This window comes from Microtus pennsylvanicus, chromosome 4 (genome assembly GCF_037038515.1).
Source record: "Microtus pennsylvanicus isolate mMicPen1 chromosome 4, mMicPen1.hap1, whole genome shotgun sequence".
Classification (NCBI taxonomy): Eukaryota; Metazoa; Chordata; class Mammalia; order Rodentia; family Cricetidae; genus Microtus; species Microtus pennsylvanicus.
In genome coordinates this window covers 77336094-77348579 of record NC_134582.1, presented here as the reverse complement: position 1 = coordinate 77348579, position 12486 = coordinate 77336094, and the positions used below count along the sequence as shown (strand labels likewise).

Sequence of the window (12486 nt, the reverse complement as noted above, 5' to 3'; positions counted from 1 at the left end):
GTTTAATATTAATCTTAAGAAAAGCCACTCTGCCAGTGCCAGTCAGACCAGATTAGATCAAATTAAAATACCTGCGTTTAATAAATGCGGCACTCTCGGGTGGACCGAGACAGCATGGTGAGGAGAGGAGCTCATGAAAACCCCGAGACCATGTGTTCTTTTTTCCGGTGGAGCCTAAATACCCCGTGGGAGTGGTCCTGACCCTCCCTGGGAAGGGGTCAGTGCTTGACAGGCTGGGACTTGAGTCTAAGCACTTGGCAGGCTGGGAATTGGAGTCCAACACAATATTACATTCCAGACTTTTTGGATATAGGGTGTTAGAGGGCTGGAGTCTCACTTTTGACCAAACAAACACATTTTAATTTAATTATATGCTTACTTTTTATGTTGCTTAGGATTGATCCCAGTGCCTTGTACAAATGCTCCACTATTTCTCCAGCCCAGAAATGTTTCTTTCTTTTCTTTTTTGAAAAAAATGTGCATGTGTGCACATGCACACTTGTATTGCAATGTGTATGTATGTACAGGTGCTTGCAGGTATGTGTGTGTACATGTGTGTGCAAGTGCACATTTATTATTGGCTGTGTAGTCCTGAGTGAAGACATGCTATTTTTCCTCTGGAATGTTCATTCTCTTGGGGCAGATTGGGTCGATAGATGTAAATACAGGAATGGAAGCACTGTAAGTGAGACTTGGGATACCTTAAGTCCATTAGGGGATTCCTTAGGCTGGGTGGCTTGGAGACTTCCTGGAGAAGAGGTGTTTTATTTTATTTTTTATTTTTAAAGATGGCTGACTTTATTATTTTATTTATTTATTTGTTATGTATACAATATTCTATCTGTGTGTATGCCTGCAGGCCAGAAGATGGCACCAGACCTTATTACGGATGGTTGTGAGCCACCATGTGGTTGCTGGGAATTGAACTCAGGACCTTTGGAAGAACAGGCAATGCTCTTAACCGCCGAGCCATCTCTCTAGCCCCAGAAGAGGTGTTTTAATTCAGAGAGATATCTGTGGGAACTTTTGTAATGTAATATAGTGATTTTTTTTTGTGATGCACAGATACATGTTTTCTCTCTGCTCCCATTTTTTTTCTTGTGCTAGAGATCAAACCCAGGGCTTCATGTTCTACCACTATCCTAGACCCTATCCCTGTGGTAGCTTAGTTTTAGAAAGCTTTCACTTTTGGTTAAGGGTCCAGTGTGCTTCTCTGGATTTCTCAGCGATGTTCTGAATTTTATTCAGTGAGTAGTAGGAGCAATCCAGAGAAATTTCAAAGAATTTAACACACCCAGAAGTTTCTGTAGCTTACCATCTAGTTTTGTGCTCCGTTTTCTAAGAATGACAGAAAAGTCATGCCTTTATTTTAATCCCAGCACTTGGGAGGCAGATGGATCTTTGAGTTCAAGGTCAGCCTTACCTATGGAGTGAGTTCCAGAACAGCCAGGGACTTACAGAGAAACCCTATCCTGAAAAACGAAAAAAGAAAGAAAGAAAGAAAGAAAGAAAGAAAGAAAGGACAGAAGACATAAGCTGTATTAATATATGTGTGGTGTGTATTTTTATAAATCAGAGATAAAGTACGCAATGCCCATAGCAGGTCATGGGATTATAATTGGAGCAACACATGTTTCTGTGTGTCCAAGTCACCGGTTGTCTGTTTGCTGGGATTATGCTGAAATACTCCCGAGACCTCTTGTGGTGGTTCGAATAAGAATGGTCCATATAAGATCCCATATTTGAATGCTTAGTCACAGGGGTGGCACTGTTTAAAAGGGTTAGGATTAAAAATGTGGTTTTGGAGAAAGTTTGTCACTGAGGGTAGGCTTTGAGGTTTCAAAAGCCCATGCCAAGCCCAGAGACTTCCTCGGTTTCTCTGGATCAGGAGGATCTAATTCTCAGCTCTTGCTCCAGCACCATATCTGCTTGTAGGCTGCCGCGCTGCCCACCATGAACTAAATCTCTGAAACTGTAAGCAAGCCCCATTAAATGCTTTCTGTTGCAGTAGTTGCCTTGGTCATAGTATGTCTTGTACCAGGGGTGGGCTATTGCTGTGATAGGCCTGACCATGCTGCTTGTTGGCAGGATGTGGACTTTGGGATTTTGGATTAGGAAAGCAATTGAACACTTTAATTGGGGCTTAATGGGCCATGCTAGTGGGAACATAGAAGACAGTGGTGCTGAGAGCAATGTAGATCATTAATTACAGCCAGACTCGAGGGGTTTCAAAGAGGAAGAATATTAGTAAATTTGACTAGAGACCATTCTTGTGGTATTTGACAAAGGATGTTGCTGCTTTTTGCCTTTGTCCTAATAAAATGTCTGAGGCTAAATTGAGTTTTAGATTAATGGCTTTGGCAGAAGAGATTTCAAGATAACCTAGCATTGGCGCTGTCCTTTGGTTAGTAATTCCCTTATGGAGATCTGTAATGAAAAGGTGAAGCTCGACAAAAAGAAGTACAAAACGTACAGTTTGATGAGAAAAGGAGCACCAAAAAGGATAATGGAGCTGCGTCCAGTGCTCATAGAGATCAAAAGTTTATAGAAAATCCTGATGCTAAATGAATAAAGGGAGTGATGCCCTTAGGGCAAGACCCCACTCAGCTGAGTTCCAGCCTGTGAAAAGGAGTTAAAGAAAAGCTTTATCGGTGAAGGAAACCTCTGAAAACAGAAAGCTGACAAAAATGTGCTTAAACTAGGGGCCATGTTCCATTCCTAGTAAGCAGCAGAACTTGGCAGCTTCAGCCACATGCCTTCTGGCTTTAGAGTCAAGGTTACAAAAAAGGGGTTATGGAGTCTCCCTTCACTGCTAAGGAAGACTGCTGAGGCCAGGTGTGTATTAAGTGTGTCCCTGCCTGAAAGCCTAGAGAGGCCATTGTGTGAAGCTGTGAAGGTGAAACCTGAGTTGTATTGGAGACCCAAGATGTTGGAGATTCCAGAGTTGTGGGATACCTGCGGAGGAGAGCTGTTGACAGGGAGTGGAACCAACCCAAGAGAAAGAAGTGTGTTGCAGTCAACAAAGCTGAAAGGAGTTGGAGTTGTAGGAGCGCTTTGACATCAGACATGGAGATGCAGTTTGGAGTGTCCCTAGCTGGTTTTGGTCTTGCTTTGGTCCAGTGTTTCCTCACTACAGCCTCTTTCCTTCCTTTTGGAATGAGAATGTATGTTTTGTGCTGTTGTATGTTAGAAGTATGTGATCTGTTTTTGATTTTGATTTTACAAGGGTTTGCAGTAGAGAGATTGCCATGAGTCTCAGAAGAGACTTTGAAGTTTTAAACAATGTTGAGACTGATAGACTGGAGACTTCTGAAGTTGGCCAGAATGCAGTTTTGCATTATGAAACAGCTATAAGCCTATGGGGGCCAGGGAGTAGATTGTGGTGGTCTAAATAACAGTGGCCCCCATATTTTCATATATTTGAATGCTTAGTCATCAGGGAGTGTCACTTTTTAAAAGAATTAAAAGGATTAGGAGGTGTGGTCTTATTGGAAAAAGTATGTTACTGTGGGTGGACTTTGAAGTTTCAAAAGCCCATGCAAGACTAGAATCTCTCTCTCTCTGCCGATCTATAGATCGGGAGGATCTAACTCTCAGCTGCTGCTCCAGCACCCAGTGCCTGCACACTGCCATACTCCCCACCATGATGATAATCGACTAAACTATAAGCAAGCACCAGTTAAATGAGTCTCTTAAAATAGTTGCCTTGGTCATGACATCTTTTAACAATATAACTGTGGCTAAGGCATCTATATAGTCTTGATGGAAGGACATACTGCTAACAAATTTCTTAAGTATGAAAAAACATTATGTAGTAATTGATGAAACAATCTCAGATACAGATGAAAGACTGCCTTTATGACTTATAGCAACCCTCTCCAGATATACCTGAGGCTAAATAGCTCACTGCGTGTTTAGTCACATGGTCTTGGGAATAGGACTTTCAACCCCGCTTCCCAGATTGCTGGCAGGGAGAAGAGGCTGATGGCCAGCAATGTAATTGTGGTTGCAGACGTAATTGTCTAAGCTTTTAGATAGACAAACGCACAATGTTTCAGGAAGATAGAAGGAGCACATCTGCCTTGGGGAAGCATCCCAGAGAATTCAGAAATTTCTGTCCTTTCCTTTTTAGGCCTGTCCTATGTGTGTCCAGGTATATGTAATAAATTTGCATATGTGTTTTGAGTTTCGTGAGTTAGTCTCAAAATTAGTCACATGTCAGCAACATGATGTAAGTTAATCCTTCTAAGATTCTAGTTACCGGGCTGGAGAGATGGCTCAGAGGTTAAGAGCATTGCCTGCTCTTCCAAAGTCCTGAGTTCAATTCCCAGCAACCACATGGTGGCTCACAACCATCTGTAATGGGGTCTGGTGCCCTCTTTTGGTCTGCAGGCACACACACAGACAGAATGTTGTATATATAATAAATAAATAAATATATATATTTTTTAAAGATTCTAGTTATCCTCAGAGGAGAGACAGGGAAATCTCGTGGTTCTGATCCCTCAGCCTGTGCCATCTGGCTGTTTTACAGGATACAGTCACTGTTGTGACTTCTGCAGCATTGCCTGTTTGGATTGTGAGAACCCTGTCCCATGCTTGGTGACCCCAGTGTTCTGGGTTGTAGGATGTACAGAGGAACTTGATGACTTTTCCCTGCATACAGGGAGAGCCTTCATTTCCTGCAGACTGAGCTCAGATGAGGGAAGACTGGACTGAAGTGATAAGAGAACGAGATATAGTGTGCTAAGTGTTGTCATACCCAGTTTAAAAGGAAATGTATTGAACTATAATTCTTAGTCTCTCAAACTATATAGTCTTACTTTAAAGTAATAAAAAATATTTTGGAGAAGTCAAAGGAATATAAAAAGTAATAGAGTTCTATTTTTAACATAAAACATTACTTAAAATCCACTGAAGTAGAAGAACCTGGCATTTGAGTGTGCCATGACATGAACAATTTTAAAGATCTAAACAATTTATTAGAGTATAATTTATATGCCATACATTTTACTCACTTATAAAGTACAGTTAATGAAAAATGTTAATTAGTAATTATTAAAAGGAATTTTAGAATATTCAGTAATAATTTTAGGACATTTTAATCTCTTGCAAAGACACTGTACATTCGCAGTCAATCAATCTTAGCTGCCGCTTTCTCCAGGCTCTGGTGACTCCTGATCTATGTGGTGTCTCGGAATTTACCCATTTGTTTCATAGAAGTAGCCTTTTATGACTAGCTTCTTTCATTTAGCATTATGTTTCAAAGTTACTCCTGGCATAGAACTTTTTAAAATGATTCATTTAACTTTTTTCATACGTATATTCCACTCAAAAGATAAACCTAAATTCCACCCTGTAGGAGGAGGGCCCGCTTGTTTGTCCTGGCCACCTAGCTTGCTTAGCCCTGAAATAATCACACAGAAACTGTATTAATTAAATCACTGCTTGGCTCTAGCTTCTTATTGGCTAACTCTTACATATTTAACCCATCTCCATTAATCTGTATATTGCCAAGTGGGAGTGGCTTAGCGGCAATGTTTCAGCGGGTCTGACTCTGGTGGCGGCTCTCTAACTCCCCCTTCTTCCTCCCATGCTGTAGGCCAAGCCAGTTCTTTATTCATTAACCAATAAAAGCAACATGTAGATAGAAGAACCTCCCATACCATTTCCCCTTTTCTGTTTAAACAAAAAGGAAGGCTTTAACTTTATCTTAGTAAAGTTACATAAGACAGGTATCAATTATGAATTACAGTTATAATATTTATATCTCTTTTATCATAACTAAAAATAACTATAACTATCTATTCTTCAACTCTATCAAAGACTCCAGAAGTATATAATATTACCTAAAATCAGCAGGAAGTACATTATAAGCAACTTCCAAAACTCTAGAATTGACAGAGGCATCTTGCTGCTGGCAGTCACCCAAAGTTTTTCTGTACTGTTGGGGCATCCATCTTCAGCCTACAGGCCCATAGTATCCAGCAGACTTTTCCATGAAGCAGGAAATTTCAATGACAGGTCTGCCTATATTGACAGTTTGCCAGTTACTTTCTTTTGTGTCCTGCATAATGTCTTGCAGACTCGTTCATGTAGCACGAGCCCCATTTCACCTTTAGGCAAGTTCAGTAGTCATTTCTCTGAGGATTCTGTGTGTCCAGTTCATCTAAAAAACTCCATAAGAAGCCTCCTCGATACCCATCTTCCTCTTGAAGTAGATTGGTGCTTCCAGGAGCAGATGTATCTCACTGTCCTAAGTTCTTAAAATACTTAAATGTCATGTTCTGAAGGTCTCTGAAAGATTTGAAGAATACCTAACTGAAATATATCTCTGAATATCTAGAAAACCGAACATGACTACAAGCTTGAATATTATAGATGACTAACTATTAACCTATATTTCTTAATTATACATTACATTTTAAAATGAGCTATACAAATACAATACCTTAATCAAGATCAGAAATACATGTAACAAAATTGACCTTAAATTTGTATCAATAAATTAAGATCTACACTAATGCAGGTTATTCCTATCTATATTATATTCCCCTTTAAAGAAACATTTATAAACAATATTTGGGAATATGGGCATAGTTTTGTCCATACATCTTCCTGCTGATTGGAGGCGCTGTTAATCAGATCTTTTATGGTGTATTTTGTGTGCTAGGTTCATCTCAGTCAGCAGTTGGGCGAGGTAATTTTTGAGGGGTATTCAGGGCGACCTTTCAGGGATTCTTATTCCATCAAACCACACCAGTCTGAAAGCAATCCACAGGTTCTCATCCTCTGTGGAAACAAGAGAACCTCTTTTTCAAAGCAACATATCCTTAGACCCAAATTTGGAAGTCATGATACCTTTATAATATTCTGTTTTAGCTTAATAGCCCATACAATGAAATGTCTCTCTGTACTTAGCTCATTCACAGTCAAAAAATTTAAAGAAAACACGATAATATACATAATCCAGACTCTCTCTGAATTATCCATTTTTGTGTGGCTTATTTTTCTTTACTCCTTTTAATAATGACTATCTGTACTCTGTCTCTTTAAAAACTTTACCCCCCCCTTTCTTAAAGCATTAACTTTATTTTATGACTCTCCATACTCTGTTTCTTCTCTCTTCCAAGCCTATGTACATTTATCCAACACTGTGACTCATCTGGATTTGTCTTTATTGCACATCTGTAATTCTTTACTGTCCAGGAGCGCTTTTTAAAAATGGTAAGTGCTTCTTAAAACTTAAGATATGCCATTATTATGGTATATATGGTACTCTCTGCTTGCCTGCCAAGTCTGAAACTTAACTGCACCATTACTGTGATACATACGGTACTCCCTGCTTACCCCCCCCCCCCAGTCCAGCATGGTGAAGGCACTTTGTACCTCTGAGAACCATGCATACAGCCCCATTCTGAGGCACACAGCCAGTCCTTGTGGCAGTTAAGCAAGCTACAGCGGTCTGCTCACAAACCATATCCCCATTCAATGCTCTATAGCTGGACCTCCTGCCTGGCAGGAGGCTCAGAAAGCCGGCATTTTTAAACAGTAACAGCTGAATCAGGGAAACCTCTCTTAAGGGAGCTTCAGCATGCTGCCAATAAATGGCAAGAAGCTGTGTTAAACGCTGTATTTTTATATCTAGAATTAAGCTCTCTCAGGTTTTTAAGTGGATTTTAGTTGGCCACATGGGTGCCAATTTATAGGAAGAGGGCCCGCTTGTTTGTCCCAGCCACCCGGCTAGCTTAGACCTGAAATAATCACATAGAAACTGTATTAAGTAAATCACTGCTTGGCCCATTAGCTCTAGCTTCTTATTGGCTAACTCTTACATATTAATTTAACTCATCTCCATAAATCTATATTGCCATGTGTTAGTGGCTTACTGGCAAAGTTTTGGCATGTCTGACTCTGGCAGCGGCCTCATAGTGTCTCTCTAACATCTTCCTCCTCCCATGCTATAGGCCAAGCCAGTTCTTTATTCATTAACCAATAAAAACAACACATAGAAGGACCTCCTACACCACCCCGTTAGACTGATGTGTATAACTAAGTACGAATGCAGTCAGTGGTGTCCCCATTAGCATGCTCAGTGAATGTTGGTAAAGCAAGCTGTCTCCTATCCAGCCCTGCCCCTGGCAAGGGTAGAGAAATGGGTGTGCACTGGTGCCTCGTGCGCTGTGGTGACCCTGTTAGGTGAGAACTTTGCTGCCACAGAAATTCCCACTCAAAACTCACAGCTCCGAGTTCACTGCAGTGGTGGCTCTGTCCACTTTGCTCCTTCCACAGCGGAGTCATTGTGCCCATCAGGTTATAGACAGTTGTGAATCTCTAGATGTGCTGGGAACCAAATTGGGGTCCTCTGCAGGAGCAGCGAGGGCTTTTCACTGAGCCATCTATCTCGCCAGCCCCAGCAATTACATTTTTAGAAAAGAAGATACTGAGATTCTTGAAATAGCTGTGTTCTTTTTGAAAGTGCAAAAACTTAACCCTTATGAGTACCAAGATCCCATTGGTTGCCAGCAGTGCCATGCTCCATGCCTCTCACAGATTGTAACAGTGACAGCCACAAAGAGAGGCTCTGCCCTGTGTTTTGACTGCTCTGTGACAGTGATAGCTGGTCAGGAAAGTGCTTATATTAAGCTCTTCTTGGATATTTTATTTATTTTTTTAAGAATCAGGGAATATTCCTTCAGTAGAGCATTTGTAAATTTTATTATTTTTTTATTTTATGTGTACTGGTATTTTGCCTGCATGTGTCTGTGTGAGGGTGTTGGGTCCCATGGAACTGGAATTACAGACAGCTGTGAGCTGCCATGTGGGTGCTAGGAATTGAACCCAGCTCCTCTGAAAGAGTAGTTAGTGCTCTTAACCACTGAACTGTTTTTTCAGTCCCCCACTTCTTGGATATTTTTTTCTTCTGATTATTTTGAGGCAGGGTTTCTCTGTAACAGAACCCTGGCTGTCTTGGAACTCTCTTTGTAGACCAGGCTGGCCTGGAACTCACAGAGATCTGCCTGCTTCTGTCTCCTGAATGCTAGGATTAAAGGGGTTTGCCACCATGCCTGACCACTTCTTGGATTTTATTGTGAAAAGAAAATTCTCAATTAGAAGGAAACATTACATTATAAATATGAATTATTATGATAAGCAGTGAACAAATAGATTGAATTTTCCACAGAATAGTTAGCAAATCATCCTTCAGTATGGCATTTACAACATCAGCATTAAGTTTTTATTTTTCAAAAATATGTGTTAAGAGTCATGTGCTGGCTCATGCCTGTAATCCTAGTGCTCAGGGAAGAAGCAGAAGAATCAAGACTTTAGGGCCAGTCTGGGAACCAAACTGGCCACAGAGTGAGATCCTGCATAAAAACATCCTAAATATTTGTATCTTATATCTTTCTGTCTTCTCTGTGTGTATGTGTATATTTGTGTGTGTGTGTGTGTGTGTGTGTGTGTGTGGTATATATTCCCCCAAAGGCTTCTATTAATCTTTTCATAGTCAAATTACTCTTGAGTCCTTTGAAAAGAATATGGTGTTTGATGGCTTCTGACCATAAAAGTAGGAGACTCAAAAAGCTCAGTATTTGTAGATAGATCCATGGAGCCAAAACCATCTGTTGGAACCTTCGGCATTTTTTTGAGCATCTTAGAGACAAAGGAAACCTCGAGTCCTGTTGACGTTTATGCTGCTTTGCTGTGCTGTGAATGATAGCACATCTTTTGTTTCTGATCTGGGAGAACTTAGGTCCCTTGTCAGCATGCAAAGGGTGACTTGGACTAACCTAACTGACAGTGTGCCATGTGATGAAGCATACAGAATTTACAGGTATCTGTAGCCTCAATCTCATACTGCCCAGAGTAAGATATAATTTCAGTTTCCACAGAGGGCTTTGGGTGCTCCTCTTAGGACCAGTGGAAGTCACTAAAGCTCGCCGTTAGTTTTCCTAGTTTTGAATGTCAATATAAATGCAATGATATATGTATTTTCATTTTTCTATCAAAAGTTCAGTTATATTTTGTGTCAGGCGTGATATATCACTTGAAATTTCCATGATTTGGGCCTTTTACATACTGTAGACATACACTTGTTGCTTTCTTTCACAGCATTCATTATGTTGACCATATATATACCTGGAAATAGAATTGTTGGACCACAAGGGTCATTGTTTAGCATAATGGATGCTGTCAAACATTTTCCAAAGTGGCTGAGCTGCAATATGTAAGAGTTCCGTTTGGTCTGTATTATCATAAATGTTTTGCTCCTCCCTCCCTCCTCTTTGGAATATTAAGAGCCCTTTGAGCACAGAGCTTGTAGTGGTGCAGCTGAGTCAAATGGTAGTTTAATGTTTAATTCTTCAGGAGCCTCCATAGTGATTTACAAGTGACTGTGCCGGTTGACAGTCCCATCTGCAGCAAGCAAGGGTTCTCCCTCCCCAGCATTTGCTGATGATGCCATTCTGTCTGAGTAAGAGAATCTCCATGTAGTTTTCATTTGTATTTCCCCGATGGGTAAGGATGTTGAACACATAATCAAACATTTATTGGCCATTTGTATTTCTTCTTTTGAAAACTGTCTATTTTATCAGTCCACCTTTTGATTGGGAGATCTTCTTAGTGTTAGTATTTGTAGTTCTTTTTTTCTAGGTATCAGCCCTTGCCTGCTGTGTGCTTGCTGAAGGCTGACCTCCTGTCCTGTCGTCAGTTGATTGTTTCGTTCCCGGTATTCTATTTGTCAGTTCTTGGGAATGTTTCCTGTGCTGCTGATGTCATTTTAAGAAAGTCTCTGGCTGTGTCTGTATCTGACGTTTTTAATCTACCATTTCCTCTAGCAGTCAGTGTTTCAGTCTTGCGTTGAGATCTTGGACCCATTCTGAATAGATTCTTCTGCATGTTTGTGTGTAAATTTTCTTTGCTATTTGATGAAAAAGCCTTCTATTTTTGAGTATATCATTGGTTGTACCTGTGTAGGTTTATTTATGGGTCCTGTATTCTACTCCATTTGCCTACACATCTGTTTCCTGCTAGTATCAAAAGATACTGGCTCTGTAGTAAATTTGAGATTAACTTCCAGGGTGGCTGTTGTTTTACTTAGGGGTTATTTGGAATCTTTGGACTTCAGTGTGAATTTTAGGATATTTTTTTTTCTATTTCTGTGAAGTGTTTAATTAGATTTTTATGGCGATTGTGTTGTATCTGTAGATCTCTTTGAACAATGGGGCCATTTTTGCAGTATCCTGAGAATATACCCATGTATTCAATTTCTTCAGTGTCTTTAGAGTTGTATTTTTAGAGATCACTCACCTCTTTAGTAGATTTATTCGTCATTTTTTTTAAAGCTATTGTGAATGATTTCTTTCTCAGCAAGTTTGCCGTTGATACAAAGATTAGCTACTGTTTGCGTGTTGACTTTGGGTCCTGCCTCTTTACTGATGGTTTAGAGATACAAGAATTTTTCTGATGGAACATTTAGAATTTTTTAAGTATAGGAACTGTTGTCTGGAAATTGGGACAACTTGTCCTCTTTTATTTTTTTATTTGTATCCTTTCTCTTGTCTTGCTGCTCTATCTAAGACATTGAACACGGAATAGGAATGTGGAGAGAATGCCTTCTTGTCTTACTCTCAGTTTCAGAGGAAATGCTCTCAAAATGTCCACATTCATAGAGTGTCGGCTACGGGCCCCCAGCTAGTCTTTGTTATGTTGGAGTGCAGGGATCTTGTGCATTGTCAGAGGCCTGTTCTTCATCTCTTGAGATGACTGTGATTTTTGTCTTTAAGTCTGTTTGAATGCTGTGTTACGTTTATTACTTAATGCTTTGTGTATGTTACTGAATCATGCTTCCAGGCTTCCTGTAATGATACTATATGAATTCTTAATGCATTTTTGAATTAGGTTTGTAAGAATTTTATTGAGAATTTTGTGTAATGTTTAGGGATATTGGTCTTATATTATTTTCTTTCTTTCCTTTTCTCTCTTTCTCTCTTTCTCTCTTTCTTTCTTGTTAGGCTCTTACCTGGTTTTCGTTTTGGGTAAGGCCTCATATAATGAGTTTATGGTATTCCTTCCCTGTCTTGGTTAAACAGCACGTGAAGAATCATTCTTTTTTTTAAGTTGGTGTTCTTTTCTAAACATTGTCCTGTTATTTCACAGTGTTACTGTTTGCAGTTGGCACTATAGTGTTCTACAGGTAATTTTACCCCGTCTTAGCACTAGAGCACTGTAGCATGATTAATAAAATCCCAGACACACAAATGGGGCTCAACCTGGAGGTCAGAAAAGCAAAGCAGCCAGCCACTGGCTCTTACCTCTACCTCAGTCCGAAATGGCGATCCTGCCTCCAGGAATCTCAGAATGAGACTGAGACTGAGAGCTATCTCGTCCCATCTTATATTCCTCTCTAGTGCTGGGATTAAAGGATGCACCACTACCGCTTGGTTTCTGTGTCAAACTAGTGTGGCTACTGGGATTAGAGGTGTG

The 12486-nt window shown here is 40.1% G+C and overlaps 1 protein-coding gene across 3 annotated transcripts in view; it reads left to right on the top strand.

Annotated features, from left to right (window-relative positions):
• The window catches only part of Smad5 (SMAD family member 5), a 44470-nt gene that overhangs the window by 10486 nt on the left and 21498 nt on the right, over positions 1-12486 (top strand). The gene's annotated exons all lie outside the window — the stretch shown is intronic.